Here is a 20,915-nt window from a genome sequence, read left to right as displayed (position 1 = left end):
CTGGGCTTGCCAGCCTAAAGCCACACACAGTGGGTCACATGAACGAGGCTCTCCTGTTTCCAGCCTAAGCCCGTTCTCCCCTTGCAGGGCCAGCACACCCGAAGTGCCCAGCATGGGGTCATACAAGGAACCCCTGCAGAGCCAGGGCCCCCCGCACTCGCTTGTGTGGCAGTGGGGACGGGAGGGACACCCACCTTGCTGCTTTTGCCGGTCCACGGCATGCAGCAAGGCTCCTTGAGTCGCTCCCCTCCCTCCAGCTCAGCGTGTCACACCCTCCCACGCTTCCTTCCATCACTCTGCGACCTCTTTGTGTCCTCCATCGGGGCTGTCTGTGCCCACCTTCCAGCTGTGCCACCCCACAACAGCCTGGCCCACGCTCCTCGCTTGGCTGGGACCTGCACGCACCCATTGCCTCACCCAGCACACACCAGGAGCACCCATGGCCTCCACTGACGCTGGGCTCTTCTCCCATAACCCCACCTTTGTGGTTTGACCAACAGCTTTAATAAATTTTGCAAATGAGGGTCCCCGATTACAAGAGGTTTATGGCTCCCTGATAGTTTGCTTAGTCCCATAGGTCATCACAGCTTTCCCCCAGGGTGGGCCTTGCTCGAAAGCAAACTCCCACACACATACAGACCCCACTTCAGGCGTCTTGAGCCGCAGAGACTCCTGCTCCCGCTGACAAGGCACAAGGCAACGAAACGCCTGTCCATCCCTAGCCCATAGCTGCCCGAGAAAGGAGGACACCATGTCTGTATCACGCCTGTGAGAGCTTCCATTCACTCACAGGCTGCTACCTGTCCCAAACAAGCCACACACAGTTATTTTCAATGGCAATTAAAGAGCAGCTCTTGTTTCAAGGGCTGGACAATGAAATTGCAGGAAGAGCTGCCCTGACCCAGCAACCATTATGTCAATGAATACGCTGGATTGAGAGATGCTGACGCTCATCTCGGCTCCAATTCACTTTTAATTCTCCTGGCCCGAAACCCTGCAGGAATAATATGGGGAGCTTGTAGCCATTGCGTGGGGATTTGGGAGCAGCACCTGTTTAGGAATAATCAGCCCAGCAGGAGGAAAGTTCCTCTCGGCTGGTCTAGGCACATTTACATTTTTGACCCCGTCTCAGTGTGATAATAGTGCACTTTGTCAATCTTGCACAAAACCTGGCTGGGCTCTGTGACTGATTTGTCCTGACCGCTGCATGGCTCTATTATGATTTTTCAGAAGACCTCCCATAAGAGTTAAATGACCTCACATTAGTGCTAATTTGGGGCTAACTTTCCTATTCAGCACATAACAAAGCAATTGGTGTTTACCCAAGTCCCATAAAGTGACAGGGACCACACACAACCTAACTGCACTCAGCCTGGACACAGACAAAACTCCACCCCAGCCCTTTCATAACTATTGCCATTTTGTAAGAGAGAGAGGGAGGGAGGAAAAAATAAAGAGAGGCTGACAGAAAATCTTCCCCCAGCCTGTGCCCAAAGCACGACAGGCTGAATTAAGCACCCAACAGTCAACCTCAAGCAGCTCCAGTGCTGTCCCCAGAGAGAATGCAATGGGAAGAGACAGTGGCCACCCCTTCCGTTCCCCTGCGTGGCCTAATTGCAACCCGCTGAGTCACAGACCCACAAAACACTTGCCTGCCTCATTCCTTAGCTGCTTTTCTTCTCCACAGGCTCCTTGTGAATTTAACTCCTATTAATTCGATGTCAGTAAATCACCCTGCACAGCTAATAAATTAAATATCTCATTGACCCCGCTTCTGGGAAAGGATCGGCGGAAAGAAAGCGGCGCGCAGGCTGACTGCACACCGACGGCTGCGTGACTGCCGTCGCAAAAGGAATTGCCAGTCTCGTCCCCGTCCCATCTACCTCTCCATGATTAATGACAGCGCAAAGTAGGGCAGGCTGAAAATAACAACAAACCACGACTGATGTTCCCAAGCACAGAGCTAGACACAGATCTTCAGCTAGAGCAAATTGGTGGTACGGCTGGAGCTGAACAGCGCGTTGGACACCAGCTCGGCTTGCGCTGCTGTGGTGCAACGAGACTCAGCAACGCCTGCCATGGGTTTATTCAGTGCATCATTCCACTTCATCAGAGGCTGTATATTTGCCCCCTTCCCATTGCAATTAAATAAGGTAAAAAACAAAACAAAACAAAACAAAAAAACCCAAGAGGGAACACAAACATGTTATTGGCCGAGTGAGTAAACATTTCAGGCTCTTTTGCAATCATTAATGATAGTACAAGGCGTGTGTGAACTTCCTGCACACCGTACTGCAGTTCATTCTGAATTCACCAATGCAATTAGGGTGTCTTTTATGCAAGAGCTGAAATTCGCCTAGATTGATTTAACGAGTATAATTTCCTCTTTGGAACTGCTGGAAATTAATCATCACTTCTCCAAGCTCCATCTGGAATTCACTCCGTCAGCACAACACACAGCTATAAGGGTGGCATCTAAAGAGAACTGCATGCTGACTACACTGTTGTTGACTTTGTTCAAGTATTTCCTATACTTAGAATGGGAAATATCTCAAAAATGCAGCAAAGTCAACTATCCCAGCACAGTGCACACCGATTTATTTTCCTCTACTGACAACCATCACACAGACAATAAACCCAGTTCTCTTCTTGCTCATACCAGTTTTCATTGAGGCAACTGCAGCACCTTAATTGGATTGACCCTAATTTGCAGCAAGTGAAAGCGGCAGAAGAAACTGATGGAATATTTTAAAGAGAAATGAAATAAATGCACCTAACCAGTTACAACTCTAAGGACCCGCGTTTGCACATAAAAATGTCAATTTGTGCATGCAAATCAGGTAACTAGCCACCTAATTCCCTATTTTCACGGCTACCCGCCCAATTTGGGCGTACAGCTGTAGGATTTGGAGAGCTGAGAGCGGTGAATGCCCCTGAGAACGAGCCAGTGACAGAATCATCTGGACTCCAAGGAATCTATTCTTTCTTGCCCATCTCAAACTCAATGAAAACCTATAAATGGAGTAAGACAAAGAAAAAACAAGGACAGCTTCCCCGCATATGGGGACACCGCTTAAATGACTAGCGGCTAAAAGAACAGACTGCTCTAGAAAGAAAACTGTTTTGTTTATTAAAACAATTAATACAGCTTAAAAGGAAGAGCACTGAAGTAGGTGTGAATGAACTGCCCTTCTCAGAACTGAGGTGTGGCTGCTCCAGAGGTTTTCCCAGCATTTTGGTGTCTTTTGATGTAAACCACAGAAACTACACTATATGAATTAAAATCAGAGCTCCTTAAAATTCACTAGTTCCAGGATTATTCTTGGGAGCTGACCCATCCCTAGAATACCCCACAGGTGTACAGTCACAAAGGAACTCACATGAAAGTTTGAGCAAGTCTTTGTTGACTTCTTCCACCCCAGTGGTGACCCATTTCTAGCCATCAGTAGTTTTCAACATTTTTCACATGAGAATCTCTATAAATTTTCCATTCTTCTGTATGCAATCAGTTTAAACCAACTGACAATAAGCTTCCTTTTCTCAGTTACCATCTGCAGACCCACCAGAAGTCACGCAAATCCCCTAGGAGTCTGTGGTTAAAAAGAACTGATCCCCAGCCCTTTCTTGCTTCTCCAGCACGTCATACCCTTTACTCAGCCTCTTGGGAAGAGCCAGGACTTACTCCAGCATATTTTTTTCTCTGGACAATAACAGTTAGCTCTGCCACAGAAAGCTGCATATTGGAAGTGCTCTGCAGGGACCATCTAATTAAAGATTACAGCATCCCTGGGAGATATACCAACCCATTTGATTCTGTCTATTGATAACTGGGGAAAGCAGACTCAAAGCCGAAGTGTCTTGCCCAAGAACGCAGCCTGAGAGAGCCCCAGAGCCAAGATAACAACAAGCACTACTGATTCCTGCCACATTGTTTTCAGATTCTGGTCGGGACTAGGAAAAAAAACCTCCTAAAATCTTCCTTCTGCTAAGCTTCTGCCTCTCTTTGGAGCATGAACAGCTGGAAATCAAATGAAAATATCTCCTCTTAGAAGACCTCCATCCCGTTTTGCAAATAAACACATAAGCAGCCACCCAGTGGGGGAAAAAGATAATAACTAGCTGGGCTCTGGGATGCAGAAAGATGTGTAAAAAAAGAAAAAAAGTTTCAAGTACGGCAAGGTGGATGCGTAGGAGATGGAATTACAGACAATCCTAATATGGGAAAGGAGAGTTTGAGCTTCCTGTGGAAAAGAAAAACCACAAACAAACCTGGGAGATTCTCAGAGCCATGGAGCAAGGAGCAGGGAGAGGAGAGGTGGGGTAAAACTGCAAGAAGTAGGAAACTGCCACAGAAAACTTTGAGCTTTAAAAGTCTTCCCTTTTATCTAGAGAGCTTTGGGGTAAGAATGGAGCAAGAGGGAGTAATAAGCATAGGTGCTAATTGCATGGAGCATCTCCATGGAGCTTTAGATTAAAGACTCCAGCACCTCGGGGGGTGAAGGAATCTGTTGATCTTGGAGACAGTATGTGGGGCAGGCAGCTGCACCCTTTGTTACGAACCTGCCTCCCTTCCCCATCTGATCATGTAAATGAGAGCTACAAATGCTAGAGTTTACAGCATGCAACATCTGAGTTGGGATCTCTGGAGAGACAGGGATGGATTTATTTACATGTTCTGAGTTATCTCTGCAAATGATCTGACAGGGGCCCCTTCACATCTGTAGAGTCCTGATGAAAGTAAAAACATTGTACCCAGGTACTTCTGTTTGTGCTTGTGGCACTGAAGACAAAACGGCCAGATTCTCTGCCTGTTTTACACCCCCTCAGCACTAGCATTCGTTACAGTTTGCTCCTACGAAGTATGGCATGTCCTTGACAATGCATATGTGTTTTTCAGGGGAAGAACCAGGGCCAGATTCAGTCTGATTTGCCAGCTCTGCTTCAGCTTGGCCTCAGATCTTCCCCAGATGCCAGCCCAGCGTGGGTGATGACCCTGACTCCCGTAGCAAAGCTGCATGGCAGCAAGAACTTCTTAGAGAGGGATCTCCCTGCCACGGCAGAAGGCTGGGATGGTGGGAGAGTGGAGGTGAGGCCAATTAGCGCTACTCCGGTGCTCCAAGTTATGGTGAAGCCCTCCCCATATCCCTACCACCAGGGCCTCGGGGAAAATGATTTCTCCACCTGCGATCCCAGTGTGGGTGAACCTGGTGCTTGGCAGCAAGGATCAGCCTAGGGAACTGTAATCCTGTTTGGAGCAAAGAGGAAGGCAGGAGGGAGGACGGCAAGCCCTCTGCTCTCCTTTGCCAACAGCAAAGAGGGAAACAATAAGAAGCAAAGCCTCAGGTGTTGGAGGAGCAGAAATACTTCTTCTCCACAGACACCGGACCTACTTGGCATAACACCCCCCACTCCGTGCCTGCACTCGGGGAGATCTGAACAGAGGAAAAGCTGCCGCAGCCCTCAGATGCGGTAGCTGCTGGGCTCTACGAGCTGGTTGCCTGCCCTGAAATGTTTAAGTACCTTCTCTTGCTGCAGGATGATGGTAGCCCAGGACTGCTGAATTCACCATTCTTCACATGCTTCATGCCTTCTGTGTGGCTGACATTATGTCTGCATTGCTGACAGATTTTGGTTTTGAAGAGTAGATGCTCATATATTAACTTGAGCAGTCCTCCTTCCCGTCAGTAAAGCAAGCAAACTCAGTCAGTCCCTCACAGCTATTGCCAGAAGGGAAGTAGGGGGGAAAAAAAGGAGAGAGAGAGGAAAAAAAAAAAAAAAAAAAGGGCATCAAATAAACCAACCCATGAATCAGCCTCTGGAGCTATTTGTAGCAGATGTACTGGCAGGTGTGTAATTGCCTTCCTACCGCTATCAGCTGGAGCTCACGCAGGCCCCACAATCACCAGTAGCTCTGCAGCAGGGATCCCCAGGGAGCCAGCTTTCACCTCCACCCCAGCACACTGAGCACCTTCCTTTAATTAGGCATCGAGCCTCTTCCCACCCCGGTGCTGCCCTGCAGACTCAGCGCTCGGTATGAGAATGAAAGCAGGTATCGCTGAGGACCACGGCTTTGTCTTGGAGCCACTACGAGAGCTATGCAGCAGTTTCAGTCCCTGCCTCTATTAAATCTAGAAATTCAGGAGACAGATGGGAAGCAAATCTTTGGGTTCCTAGATTTCTGGATCTCTTCCTTCTATATAGCATCCTGTTACCTTCCCTTTCATGTAGGTTACTCCAGAAAAATATCTGCTGCAGGATAGCTTGTGCCTTTCCCTGCCACATCTGCTACAAAGAGTGTCAGTGCTGGCTTAGAGGACACGCCATGTCGTGCAGAAGCAACTTGTGCTTGCCATTCTTACCAGAGTAGCCACTCTTGGGCATCTTTGTAGATGATTTTGCTTTCAATAGTATTCCTTCTCTGAAATAAAAAGATTTCATATTCTTTCACATAGCCCCAAAGCCTGCAAACCTCTCATTTTGGAAGAACCTGAGTCATTTTAAAAGAAAAGAAAGGGGGAAAAAAAAGTAAGTTCTCATCCTTACTTATTGGAAAAAAGCATCTAGAACCAAAGAACAAATAAAACTAATTGAGCCCCACAGTTTCTGCAGTGCACTTTCTGACTTTTGAATACATAAGGCTCGTTTAAAGAGCAACAAAGATGGGTGGGGATACCATTGAATTTCCTTGGCCTGTGCTATGGAAAGATGATTCAGAGAGCTCTCAACGGGGCTGCCCTGCTTATGGAGGGCATTGCAAAAACTGCGCTCTTTGCTAACAGAACCATGGTGACGAGCAAAGCAAACAGCTCCCCTGGCCTGGCCTTGCTAAGGAGAGGCTATCTGCCCCATAGCTGTGACTCCCTTCCGTACCTGTGCGTCTCTCTTTGAAGTCCTGCTAACTCTAAGGCCAGCCCTGAGCAGCGAGCTCCATCCTGCGAGGTGCTGAGCACCCTCAGCCAGACCCTGTGGGAAAAAGCGGGCTCTCAGTGAAATTAAAGGGCAGCATATGGCGGGCTCCTAAAAGGAAATAGCTGTGTCCAGCGCATAGCAGAGCACAGGAATTTGCAGCCGCAGGAAGGCAACTGAGACAAACAACGTTGACTGGGTTTCAAACTTGAGTTGGAAAATTTTATGACTGCAAATAACACTGGCAGTCATATAACCCAAGGGAAAAAAATAGGGGTAATGAAACCTCCCGCTTCAGGGCATGAGCTGGTGGCCTCTAGGGACAACAGAGGAATTTTTCCTCCCATTCACAGCATTGCTTAAGTAGCTGGGTGCATTCTGTAGGGGTTTCACCATCCGTAGAAATATCAGGCATTGACTGTTGATGGTAAAAAAAAAGATACTGCACTGGACGAGCCACTGGCTTGATTTGGTAAGGACATCTAACAAAGAAGCCAGGCAGAAATACTGCCATGAAATAAAAGGGACATTGGATGAGAGTCCAGCCCTGGGGTCCTAGCGAATCAACAGCGATGCTCTCCAAGGACCAGGGGTAAACACACCAGACACAAAGAAAAAGAAAAATGCAGGCCAAACCATTGTGTTTTGACTCTGAGCTGGAGCAGACTACCCAGTACTGTTATGCTGCCCAGCCAAATAATATGTCTGTGGAACTGGTTTTAAATTCCCACCTTTGTTGGCTAAAGACTGGCCAGCTGGATCTGTGGCTCTCTCTGGGCTCCTCTTCCTCCTGAATGCAGCCAATCTGCTGACACTGGGAGGGTAGGAAGGTTGCTGGATGTCTCCAAAATGTGTTATCTCTAGCGGGCAGAAGTGTCTCCTCATTGTCAGTCTATAGCAACCCAGGGCCACTTCAAATTCACTGACTATTATGTCAGTATTGTCCTTCCTCTGAAACAGTTCTCATTTTCCCAGTGTTCACCTCTTGATATATTTACGGTGAGTGGCCATATTCCCACTCGGCGTGGTCTTTGCCGGGTCGCAGAGCCAGCTCTTGCCGGCTGGTTGTCCTGGGACCCCCACTCTGAACCCCTCTCCCTGTCAGTCCGCCTTTCACTGACCGCTGGTGACCGCACCGATAGACGTTATTTCTGATGAAGCTTTCCCTGGCTTTGTGCCAGGGCACCTGTACTTCTCTAGCTCCCCCAGTAAGACTCTCTTCCCCCCGTGCATCCTAATATCACATTTAGCTTTCTTTTACTTCTGCTTAGTCGCCATAGCTCACAGATCTGCTGTGAGCGCTTAGCACACCCAGCTCCTTCCCTTCTTTCGTTATCTCCAAATTAAACATTCCCTGTTTATAGCTGATTAGCTATGAATCCCTGAATGCATGAGTTTGCATTTTGTACTTCGAATGTCATCTTTTTTCTGCCGCTCTGGTCCTGAAGGTCACACCGCTCTTTCTGTAGAACGCCATGACCTTTCTCTGCTTTTGATAATACAAGTCCGGATGAGAGTCAACAGATTTCATCAGTACATACTTTTTTGTTTATTCTGAAAGAAATGGATAAGATTGAGCCCAAAAATGATTCTGGAACACCTCCTCTAGTAAACTCCTTCCTGCCTAGCACTTCAGCTTTCAGCATTGACCTATGGGGTAAGTCCTTCTGCCTCAGTTTTCCTGCCTGCTTCAAGTGAATTATCATGTCCAGATAGAATCTCCTTTTTACGAGGTCTCAGGCATTGCTACACACACACGCACATGTGCGTGCGCCTGCACGTGTGCTTGCTGCGGATACCTGCAAGGAATCCGTTTCTCAGCGGAAGAACGATGGTCTATGCCGTCCTGAAGCAGCACCAACCTCAGCTTCCAAGAAATCTTATTCTCAGACCTAAGCTGGCTCGGAGCCACTCTGTAATATCACTCCCAGCACCCTCATAATAAGTAGCTTAAAACCCCAGACATCAGGACTCACAGTCTAGCAAATGGGCACAACAGCATCTTCGGCCCCGTAACACTGTCAGCAGCTCCAAAGGCACCCAGATACAAAGGGATTAGGTGGTTTATAGGACTAAAGCTTGGCAGATTTCCCTCCAGGGCCCCCAGCCGGTTGCTCTGTCGGTCATCATTCCTGTCAGGCTAGTTCAGAGTGTCTCTGCCTTTATTCTCAGTGGATTAAGGGGTGGTTGAGCGGTTATTTTCTCCTGCTTTGTTGCTTGGAGATGGGGGTGCAGAGGGGAATGAATTACATCAGATACATTAAACTGTCACTTTGAGAATTAACTGGAAACCCTGGTCCCTCCAGGAAAACGGTACAAATGGCAAGAGAAGAAAGTGCCACAGAAGGCATCTCTACTGTCATTCACATGGCTGGATCAACACTGACATCATTTTTCTTCCCAGTAATTAATTTCAGCATATTATTAATTGTAATAACCATCAATTTCTAATGAATACACCGGGCCTCATCAAAATCCTGGCACTTAGTTGTCACAATTAAAGTAACTGTAGTATTCCCTGATCAGCGGGCTCAGTCCTTCCATCTCCTCCCACTCGGATCAGAGTCCAAAGCACCTCATGGACAGGAAGAAAGCCAGGGGATTGTAGCTTTATCCCAGAACTCAGGGTCTCCGCCACAGATTTTCTATAGGCCTTTGAGGAAAACTCTCTTTACCTCCATCTCATCCAGTGATAACATCAGTCCTCCACAGCACTCGGTTATTTGGAGGTAAGCTTGTTAAAAATGCAGGGATGATTCAGATATTTAGATAACAGGATCCACAACAAACTGTCTGCTGAGAAAAAAACATCCTAGGGAATCCTCCTCAAAATGTCTCCAAAAAAAGACCCAAGTCAGGTTCTAGGTGTTGAGGTGTTTTAAGTCAGTACAACTTAGTTGTCATAGCAGGAGACGTTACACTAGTTGAGAGCTTAATCCGGACTCACAGAGCGACAGCAACACGAGTGTTTGTCATTTCCTCTGCGCAGCTTCACCAATTAGAAACCAACCAGTGGAATTGCTACATGTGCCATTACCCTTATCCTTCTCACATCACAAGCACACTATAATCAAATATAAAGAAACAAGTATTAATTACAGCATGAATATCTTAGTCACTATCCTGATCAAAACAAAATCCAAGAATTTTATCATTAAATACTTCCAAATGAGAAGCAAGAAAACTACGTGAACGTCTTGATGACCCGTGCCATCGTAGCTGTACTCCCTTGAGGACAGGGACCGCCTTCTGTTCTGAGCTGGTCCAGCGCTCAGCACAGGGGTCCTGGAATTGCAGACACTACTTCAACAGCAATTAAGTTTCCCATTAAGATACCTGTACCTTGTTATCAAGAGGTAATAGTTACCATTACTATAGCAAAATACTCAAAGGCAAGTCAGTAAATGTACCAATTAATTGTTTTCTTCCACTTCACCATATTTCTTAAAAGAACATATTCTGAGAATGGCATCAAGGCTGTCAGAGCCAAAAGAGTTAAGAAGATCAATAATTTTCAGGTCAGAGTTAAGGACATGATGTGACATTAAAGTACACTTCTCCACGTAGCAGAAATCCTGACTTTGTGAAGCTGAGCGGAGAACTGCCGATACCAAGATTTCCCAGTGTGATTAGTCCAGGCAAGATTTGCAGCAAGGGGCATTGTCCTTCACCGCTCCTGCTGATGGCAGCGGAACCAGGATTTCCCAGTGTGTTTAAGCAAGGCAAGATTTGTAGTGAGAGGCGTTATCCTTTATAAACCAGCTGCTACAGCTGAAAAAAACAGAGATGCTTTGGGGGACTCAAACACTTATCTAGATCCGACTCAAAAGCAACAAATTTCAAGCTACGTTCAGGCCACGAAAATTGTCTTTGAGTTTAACAAAATGGTGCTGATCAATTAGACAAACTGAGAGAAAAAGTGGTTGATATTTGTGCCAAGTTTTTGCTTGTTAGCACAAGTTCCTGTGATATCAAGAAGGCTAATGGACTTCCAGGCTGAAACAACTTCGTAACTCGTTGGGTCAGGGTATGGACCGATGAGGTTCATGATTGCTTGCGCCTGTCTGTGTAAATATGGCCTGAGATGTGGGCAGTTATTTACTTAGTCATTTCCGTGCTCTGACACCATCAGGATTTATAAATCATGTAAGTAGGTATAATGTTATCACCTAGCAATGTTTTTTCAATGAAAATGTTTGGTTCTGGACTATGACCCAACTAAATAGTTTAGAACAACAGGTGAATCTCGGGATCTCTCGCTGTTGTAACCTCCGTCCTCCCCTACGAGTCTCCTCCCCTTTGTTTACTGCAATTCTTCCTTTGCGCTTAGATTGTACCATCCTGCGAGCGGGGCCCTATCCAGCCTTTGTTCGGCCTGCGATACACAAACAGCTATTTGCATTCGGTGGGAGACTCACCTGACCCGGGACTCACTCAGAGTGGTGGGATCAAGATTAAATACATTTACATACATGTAAATTTTTGCCATTTGCTGTGCAAAAATATCCTCTCTCTGAGATACGAGAGACTATGGTTCTGACTCAGAATTGATGCTATCTTTCCAGTCAAGATTAGAGTCTAAATTGTGCAATCCAGCTTAACTCACAGTATCAGTTGCTATGCAAAAGGCAATGTTTCATACAGAGGTGTGGTCTTTCCAATGATTGCAACAAATACAGACCACAGCTGGCTTGTCATTTAGATCCAATGCAACTGGAAAGCACAGCCAATTTTTCAGGTTTGATCCTGAAAGAAACTGATTATTCCCCATAAAATGCCGCCTGACCTTAAATCACAGTGAAAGTAATGGGATCAAGAGCTTTTGAATGCCTGTGAAGGAACTGTCCCTAAAGACAAAAAACAGAAAAGGTGAAAGCACTTAAAAAAAAAAAAAGAAGAAGAAAAAAAAGCTTTTTTCCCACAGGAAACTTCCATCACTATTGTATTTTCCCTAAGGACATTTCTGTATCTGTCACTAAAAATTACTGCTGTCAGCGGTAATGCATCAGCACAAACCAGAGGGCTGGGCTTTGGTGGTCTGAACAGGGATGTAAACCACAGTTGTTTTTAACCACCAACTCACCTTAGCTCCAGTGAACATATTTATTATGCAATAAACCCAATTTTATCTGGAGGAAAAATGATGTTGGAAAGAAAAATTGTGTGTTGTTTTCACAAGTGCATGCCTGATGCCTAATCAAGGCTAAGAGAGACATTTCACTCACATACGGCTGAGCAACTGCCAAAACAGAGGTAGGAGAAAGGTACGCGAGAGGGAAACAACTGCAGATGAATGCCAAAACCCTGCAAACCCCTGAAACAGCAAAACTGTCTTCCATCCGAGCCCCTAAACAAACGCCTTCCAATTTCAGTGGCAAAAGAAACAAGCCTAAAAGAGATTTCCTCCATAATGTGAAGTAATGCCCTAGAAAATTATGCTACCAATAAAAAGCTAATGAAAAGGTCCACTGGGAAGAGTTTTGCCCTACAGATAACTTGTCCCTACTGATCTTAATGAATTCACTTGCAATTTTGACACGCTTTTATTGCAGCGGCGCTCAGCGCCCTAGAAATCTCAGTGCTCGGTGCTGTTCAAAGAGATGGTCTTTGTCCCGGGGAACACGATGCAACTCTTAAAAAGGCAACGATAGAAGCTCTAATTATTCATTATTTGCACAGGGAATAAAAAAGGTTTATATGGAACTAACGTAACCCTGCCACGCCGGCCGAGCTGTCTTCCAGCACGGAGCAGCCTCCTTTGGGCTCAGGCTAGAGGAAAGCTGCAGCAGACTGGTGCTATGGTTCCCTTCTCAAAGATGTTTACCAAGGGCTTTGCATGGAGAGATTTAATGCCAGAAAGGTGTGGGTCGTCAAATCATCCAAGGCAAAGGACAGTGGAAGGCCTTGACCCTCTACTTTTTATGCAGGCAAAATACCGTCTCGCTTCAAACTAGCATTTGATAGGGGAGCGGAGATGTGAGGAAGGGTGTCTTCTGCCTAAATGGTTGTTGCTGGGTAAGGGCAGAATTGAACAGGATGAAGAGGGTGTGGACTGAAGATAAGGAATGGGATCTCTCGTGATGCAAGAAGCATCTTTGTGTAATGGCACAGCCCAAACTGGAGCTCACGGGCTGCGGCAGTGTCCACCCAGGCGGAGGGTCACCACCATTCCTGTGCCTAAAGAACGCCAGAAGAACCACGGGTGAAATGGATTTTAATCCCTGTTGAGAAAACACAGTGGTAAAAGTACTCTTGCTCAGCATGTGCTCATTGCCGAACCCACGCAGGCGCTCAGGGCGGGTCTGTTTGTCTCTTCAGGGCCACAGAAACCAACAAACAGCAGCGGGGAGAGGAGTTACCGCGGCCGTATCCTCATCACACCCACGCTCCCATGAGTGGCCTTCTTTCTGCCTAATGAAGTGAGGATTAATTAGAGGAGGTAATGGGCTTCCACGGACGGCATTGTCAAGCACTGCTTATTGCTGTTTGTTGATTCAGCTAGGCATTTTGTAATCCCTCACGTTGTTTTGCAGTGACTACGGGAAACAGGTAAAAAAGACACTTAGCTTTCCTAAGTTCAAGGCACCTATGCAGACCCTTTAGAAATGATGGCTGGTGCTGGAGAGTGCTGAGCAATAGCAAACATACAATCAGTACTCGAATACTCCCATCCGTCTCCAGAAGACAGCTAATCTATAACACGTAGGATGGGAAAGAACAAAAAAAAAAGGGTTTTCTATTTTTGTTCAAAAGAGAGGGAAAATTCAAAGGGAATTTGTCTTCGGCACTTACTTCTCTTAAACAAAAAGTTATTTTCCCTTGAAATTTTCTTGCTAACACACTGTTTATATAATGGGGGAAATACTGCTCAGAGAGGGTGCGGTGACTTGCCCCAAAAAAGAACGGGGAGGAAAACCCAATGGTTTTTGCTTTTCTCCTTGACCCATGCAGAATACAGAACACGCCAGAGCCTGACTTTTCTTTGCCCTTTGCCATGTCCAGGCTTTTGTACCCATAAAAATACAGTGTGTAATGGTACCAGCCCTTAAATAATGGTCAGCGTCCACGCTGCCTTGCGGTGGCAATGCCTCAACACGTAAGGCACCGGCCAGCCAGCCCTTGCTGTTCCCGTGCTTTCTGTACAATTCTGCTTTGGGTTGGGCCATAAACTAATACAGAAAAGGGTCTTCAAAAGTTTTCCCTGCAGAACCATTTGGCGAAGGACAAAGTTACTCTCCTGGGGTTGAAATAACTCTTATCTCCCTGGCCAACCCACCTGGATGTTAGCAGTCACTCTCCTGTCATGTAACACAGCCTGGAGAGTATGAACAAACATTAGCAGGTTTGAACTGCCCCAGTTCTGTATTTGGGCTAAGCAGAGCTCAGGGCACAGATCCAATGTCGTCTTTGTGTATACAAACCCACCACAGAAAATAATTAAAGCACTGAATCTGATTTTTCCCCTTAGTTCCTTTCAAGAAAGGTTAGAACTTGCCCATGCACTGAAAATTTGAGGCCCCTTTAAAACCTCCCCCTGGATTTTATTTGCCTGCCCAGCAGGAGAGATGACACATTAGATTTCATTTCACTTTCTCAAGACGTGACATTTTTGTTGGCTCATGTAAGGGGAAGGTATCTCATGCCTTTCTGAAGATCTTCGCATGCATGAGCACACCACAGATCAGGCAAAGCTTTTGCCCTTCCCAAGAGAGATATTTTGAAGAGGGATGTGCTATGAGGGGGACACAAGGCTTCCTTGGCAGTGCTCATCATGAAAAGAGAGCAATCACTGTGGTAAGGGCAGAGGTTTTGGCCCATTTGCTACAAGATCCCATGGGACCTATGTTGAAAACAAAGCAGGGTGTGTGTAGCTGTGTCCTGTCCCGCAGGCACAGCCTCTGCAGGCTGGGGTGCCAGTAGCTCAGGATTTCGGGTGGGAATGTCCAGGAGAAGACTGGTTAGTGGGTTGGGCTCCTCTCCTTTTCCTCTTTTTTCATAGCTTCACCCCACAGCTGGGTGATGCCAGGGAATACACGTAGCTTAATGCAAGCTGCTACGGCTCGGGGACCAGGCAGCGCGAGGCACAGCCACATCTGGTGGCAGCAGTGCCAGCGTGCTGATATGCCACCTCAGGCAGTGCCTGAGTCAGCCGGGGCACAGGCTGTTCCTAAAGGGCAGCTCCAGGAAATCCCTGCCTGCCCTAAGGAGCCAGGAAGAACGACTTCCATTCAGGAAGGATGCAACGAGAGCTCCCGCATGCCTTCAAACAGGCTGAGCAAGACTCCTGCTGAACTATTGCTCCACTCTCTTCGTTGGACACAGAGGCCAGAGGAACTGTCCCTTTACTTTCACGGTGAAGGAAGATTTGCTGTTTTGAGGTATTTCCTAACGGTCATGCCAATAGCCTCCTCCGCTCAGTGCTTCCTCACTCCTCTCCAAAGTAGCTGAAGGCTATGAAAAACCCTGGAGGTCTAGTGCAGCAATTTCAGATGGATGCTGAAACTCCTAGAGCTTGGCTACATGGAGGAAATTCAGGGAAATCAATTTGAGTTCATGAATGGTAATGACTTAAAATAGGTCAGTAAAATGGCAATGAACTCGCATGCAGGTGCTCCAGTTCAGGATCAGATGGCCTTAACTGAGTCAGTTAATCTGAACTGACTTTCAGTTAAATTACAGTAAATCCAAAGAAGGCCTCTTTAATTCTAATTGAGTCTGTATGGACCACTCTAATTCTAATTGAATCTAAAGGCATTTAAGTAGCTCACTTCATATTCACACTTCTAAGACACTGTCAAAAGAAAGCTTGAAAACACGATGGGAGTATAATACTAAATGTTCTCAAATGAGGACATAGAAAAGTAGCGCAAAATAAGTATATATATTTAAAGTCTCATGCTTTTTCTGAGTTAGCACGTTAAACTACTGAGATGACATCTAACAATCTCTTGCTCTCTACAGATTATGTCGCTGCCTAGCGCATAACGCGCACGTCGTGCATCAGGCCATCAGCGGAAATCCCAACTCCAGGCCCTGCTCCGAGTCCTCTGGCTGACTCACCGGGCCACCGCAGGAGCCTCGTCACTGAGCTGCGGTCTCTCCTGCTGACCCGGCCACGCAGCAGTGCCTACAGCGCAGATCAAAGCAGGAGCAGAGCTGGGCAAATGGGCTGAGAGATGAGAGAAGCCACAAATGGAGCTACACGCTTACTAATGCAAGCAAAGGGCTGGCAGACATCAGAGCAAAATGACTGCATTAGACCTACCAACAGTTGTTTCTTCCCCATTTAAAGAGCTTGCTGTGGAGGAGGTGTGCTGGGAAGGAGGGTCTCTAGTCAGGGTCAGTCAGATCCGTGACGGACCAGTGGCAGCCAGGAAAGAGGACAGGAGTTTGGACCTTCTCAAGGAGGTGGATGAGGAGCAGTCGGAGCTCTCAGAGCTGCTGTGCTATGCCACGTGCTTGTTGGCACCATCACTTTCATTTATTAGCAATGCCAGCAAATGCCAGAGCTCCACCACACTGCCTGTGATATACATCCCACCCAAGCTGGTTTTAATCTTAAGGAACAAGAGGCAAGAGGGAAGGCAAACGGTGCTCAGAAAGGGTACACCTCTTGCTCAAAGTCACACAAGAGATCCACGAGCAGAATTCAGCTCAAACCCGAGATGGATGCCCCTTCCGCTAGACCAGACTGCCTCTTTCTTGCATTCATGGGATAAACAGCCTCGATTCTTCGCTCTCAGCGTGCTTCCTCTGCTCTGTCATAACCATACTAGGACTTCACTGAACCAAAGTTAATGCCTATACTGTTTTTCCTCAAGCCTGGTTTTAAAGATCATGTGTTACCACACCTGCCTCACCTGGTAGTTAAACACTAGACACAGCCTGCACCATCCTGCACAGAAAAATCTGTGTAAGAAACGTATATTTTTAATGCAAACACATTCCTAAGAGCACAAAGGCATCTGGTGAAGACATTTCCTCATTGCTGGGTGCATGTGCCCAACTGCCATTAGCACTAAAGAGAAATAACAAGAGCCTGGTAAGACCCATCCTCTTGGGTGGAGGCTTGTCATAGTGCCAGGTCATCAGAGGAGATTTGAGGGTGATTCTTGGGGATTAAGACCTCCCATTTCAAATCACTGACACTTGACATTTCCAGTTCATCTGCAAACTTGTAAAATCACTGAAGAAAGTGAAACCAGGCCACGTTAGTACCAAAAGAACCAGAAATGTGTGGAAGTCCCCTCTCAGCTTTGGCAGTGCGCGTGCTCTCAGTTAACTGAACTCTTGAGCAATTTTTTGCCTCTGACCATTCCCAAATTGGTTTCTTACAACATCAAAACTGACTACTGACTTTCTTTCAACTTATCTGATAGAGTTAAAAGAAAACACCCTGGCAATGCCACTGCATCACAAGAGAGGCTTTGATCATCTGGAACTGCCAACGCACCTTGAAGCGTGTTAAACATATATGACTTGGCTGATTGCATCTGCCTGTTTCCATTAAGTGTACCTGCAAGGGAGCCACCCGCTGAGAAGGGACAGTACGAGAGAGAGATCACCCGGGGTTTGGGTTACTGGATATTCCTTGAGGTTTTTCATAGGAGGAACTTTCAGCACGTTGTGTTTAGCATGTCACCCAGCTCAGGTAAGCAAAGGCCAGGTGAAAGTGCATTTCCGAATAAGCTTTTGGCAAGAACTGACCTTTCCGCTGTGGGTATGAATGGAGAAACCTTCCAGCAGTAAAAAAACCTTCAACAGCTCTCACGGGCTTTGGGTGCTCATGTAAACCCAACGGATGAGGTTCAGCTCCTTGGATAGCAGGTGCTACCAGTCCATGCTGACGATCCAGAGTGGCACGCTGGTCGCTGCTGTGCTGGGGATTCACCCCTCCCACCCCCTGCATGAGTCTCCCTGCGTACAAAGGCCCTCCCAGTTGAAAACAGCTCTAACGCTGCTCAGCTCAAGAACCAGAGCAGAGATTTTAGACTCAGCTTTTAAAGACTGAGAATAGGGGAGCAGATAGAGACAAATGCTGAAATAGGAGACACACTGCTGATGAAATGCTATGACACTTCGACACGAGCTATGTGGGGAGATCTCGGGAACCTCCTTTTTGGTAAAAAAAAAGTAACCTATTTCCATCAGCCTTTTATTTCCTACTAATGGTTCAGGACTCTTCCCAGTTCTCCTCTGGAGCATGAAACACCAAGGCCACCTCATCCCCTGCCCTCTGGGAACGTGATTCCGGCTTTGTAGGTTATCTGGGGTGGGATGGGGGAGGAAGCAGGGGAGAAGAACGATGGGGCGCCGTGCAGATGATTCTCATTAATTTTGGAAGGAGTTATAAAAAGTAAGCTTTAAAGTCTATCCTAAATATAAGGATTCAGCTGATTGAGAACTCATCTGCTTCTATCTCTTGGGTAATCGTGAATACGCTTCTGCTGTGTCACTTCAAAGGCGCAGCACAGCTGGGAGGGTTTTCATCAAAGCTTCTGCATGTCTGGGGGAGGTTTTCCCCCCCATGAATATACATCACTGGAGGCTCCTTTTCCCAGCTTTTCCCATGCCTCTCTCTGATTGATCCTCATTTCATTCAGATGAGCTCTTTTCCTCTCTGGATGGCTAAAGGGCAAGAGACAGCTCTCTCCAAAGCTTTCCCACTCGCCTGGATGCCTCTCCGAAGATTTTCCTCTCATCAGAGTGGGGGAGGTAGGGAGCTGTTCAGACAAGAGATTGAGCCTTTAAATTAAATTCTTGTCATCTGAGGGCTGGGCCTGATAGCAGCGGGGGTGGGAAGCATATTCTCCCAGTATCGGGACTCTGGCCAGATCCTCATCTGGTGTAAATATGTGCCAGTGGACTGATCTCAGCCATCATGTCATCAAAACTACAAACCTTAAAACACTCCCCTCTCTGCAAGGCAGCAGGTTGCTGGGTGAAACCAGCATCATCCTCTGTGTGTCTGCCCTGCGGAGTACGTGAGCTCCACAGACTAGGAACACTTGCTGAAATTGCTCAATTCCCCTCTTTTTCAGTGGGGACGGAGGGCTGGGCAGCTCGGTGGAATTTCAAACACTCAGCCACCCTCAGCCGGGTTGGGATTTCACAAGAGCCCAGACCCTGTGCGCACCCAGCACGTGCAAAGTGCTGGTGGAAATCTGGGCCCCTCTCCTGATCTCAGATGGGAGCTCAGCCCTCCTGGAAATTCTGGGCCCGGTGCCACTTAGTTACAGCACGTCTCCTGGCTGGTGGCCAGATCAGAGGAGTCTGAGCCTCATCTTAGCTCTTCTACCCTCCACCCTCTAATTGCGTATTCCCTAGGGCCAAAATGACCCCAGCAACTGCCAGGTCAGGACACTGCTGAAGCGACTGGATGTGCACTCTCTTATACCACTGGCAAAGTTGGCCCATATGAATGAGAACTGCTGATGATTTTTTTTTTTTAAATGTTATGAATCTCCTATGCTGTGACCCATGGAAAAGCGACAGCCTCGGAGATTATAAATGTCTGCTTGCCCAGTGAGATCTTCCCCTGTTCCAGTGAGACCCCTCAGCAGATGGGGACGCTCTCCGAGAGCAGGAGAGCTGCACAGCCGCCACCGATCACCCACCAGCAAGTTCCACAGCTTGCGTCCTTACAGCCTCCTGTGCATCCTCTCTTAGCCCAGAGCCCTGTAAACCCACAGCTCGGACCTTTACCAGGGAGATCAAACCAGGTCCCCAAGGACATGTCACTCTCACGGGGACTCTTCCAACACCGTAATGTCTGTTGGCACCTATAAATCCCATCCTCCACGCTCAGTTCCAGGCTGTAACCCTCCCCTCCACAGCACGAGCCCCTCTGGAGAGGCATTCAAAGCCGGGTCAGTTGTGCTGGTGCTGCATTGTGCGTGATTGGGACGTTTCTTCCCCCCAGACAGTGATGGGATTTTCCTGCACCGGTCCCCTGAATGGTTAATTGGATCTTGAATGGTTTATCACTTCTTTCACTGGGGTGTGTGGCTGGGTTTACTTTGACACAAGCCCCTTTCTGAATTGCAAGTTGGCAACAATAAAAGGGAGAAGCCTTTAATTAGTTATCTGGCTAATTAACTTTTATGGCACTGTATAGCTTTGGCATCCAAACACTGCAATGCAAAACACTGCAAACATTCAAACAAAGACTACCCACCCCACCAGGAAGCTGCTGCCACTAGTGGCTGTGGGGGAACAGCATCGCGCAGCCTGGGCCGGGGTGCGTGGAAATCCAGCCCTCGCTGTGCCGTGTTCCCTGGACTCCCTGCACATCCCCTTCTGCACGTAACTCACCTTCTGATGATGACGTTCAAATTACAGAATACACATGGCTTCCCCATGTCGTACTCCTCCTTCCCAGCATGTGCACTCACTCTACCACTGGGTGAAATACACGCACGACAAAATCAATTTCCTGCTCGAAAGGGGTATGCAGAGATCCCTGCATCCCCCTGCCATGCAGGGGAGAGCTTCACAGTCAGGGCCAGCGTACCAGCATCCCACAGTCCCGAGCCAAGAGAGAAACCCCTCACATCAGGCCGGGTGACGTCATATCGCATAGTAAGGAAATGCTCTCGAAGAGGGATGAGCTCTGAAGCCTGTAGGATGACCCCCAAGAGCACAGTTTGGCTCAGAGAGTACAACAGACAGGTTGCTAGAATTAAGTCTCTCTCTTTCTGTTGGAACATGCAGGGTCCCCACTGCTTTTCCCACGCTGATCAGTGAGAGCTAGGGGTTTCGGGAGGCACGGTGCCCCCAGGATGTTCCCGTGTTGTTATATCTGCACCTTGTGGGCTAGCACATGTTTTACTCTGTGTGCTCTGGAGTTTCGCCGTTACTGCATGTCCAGGCAAGCTCTCTAACTGCTTTCAGCATGAATAAAAAGGCACTGTAAAGGGAAAGGGACAGGTTTCAGGAAAAGCGAGAGAAGCAGCATAAAACGGGCCATCAGCTTGAGTCCACTGGCTAATCAGTACCATCCCACACGT

General features: G+C 47.3%; 1 protein-coding gene across 10 annotated transcripts in view; it reads right to left on the bottom strand.

The window, feature by feature from the left end:
* GRHL3 (grainyhead like transcription factor 3) overlaps nucleotides 1–20,915 on the bottom strand; it is a 142,571-nt gene that overhangs the window by 56,830 nt on the left and 64,826 nt on the right. For 8 of the 10 annotated variants that reach the window (XM_087761075.1, XM_087761078.1, XM_087761074.1 and 5 more), the window contains exon 1: nucleotides 5,521–5,686. The exons of 1 other annotated variant lie outside the window; for it this stretch is intronic. The gene's annotated coding sequence lies outside the window, so the exon portion shown is untranslated. Of the gene's footprint in view, nucleotides 1–5,520; nucleotides 5,687–20,915 lie in introns of those variants that run through there. One more of the 10 variants, XM_087761080.1, reaches the window with a different exon arrangement.

This window comes from Nipponia nippon, unplaced genomic scaffold, assembly GCF_047370975.1.
Source record: "Nipponia nippon isolate SJK-2023a ecotype South Korea unplaced genomic scaffold, ASM4737097v1 scaffold_23, whole genome shotgun sequence".
NCBI lineage: Eukaryota > Metazoa > Chordata > Aves > Pelecaniformes > Threskiornithidae > Nipponia > Nipponia nippon.
The sequence above is the reverse complement of the archived record's forward strand: the minus strand, read 5'-3'. Positions and strand labels throughout refer to the sequence as shown.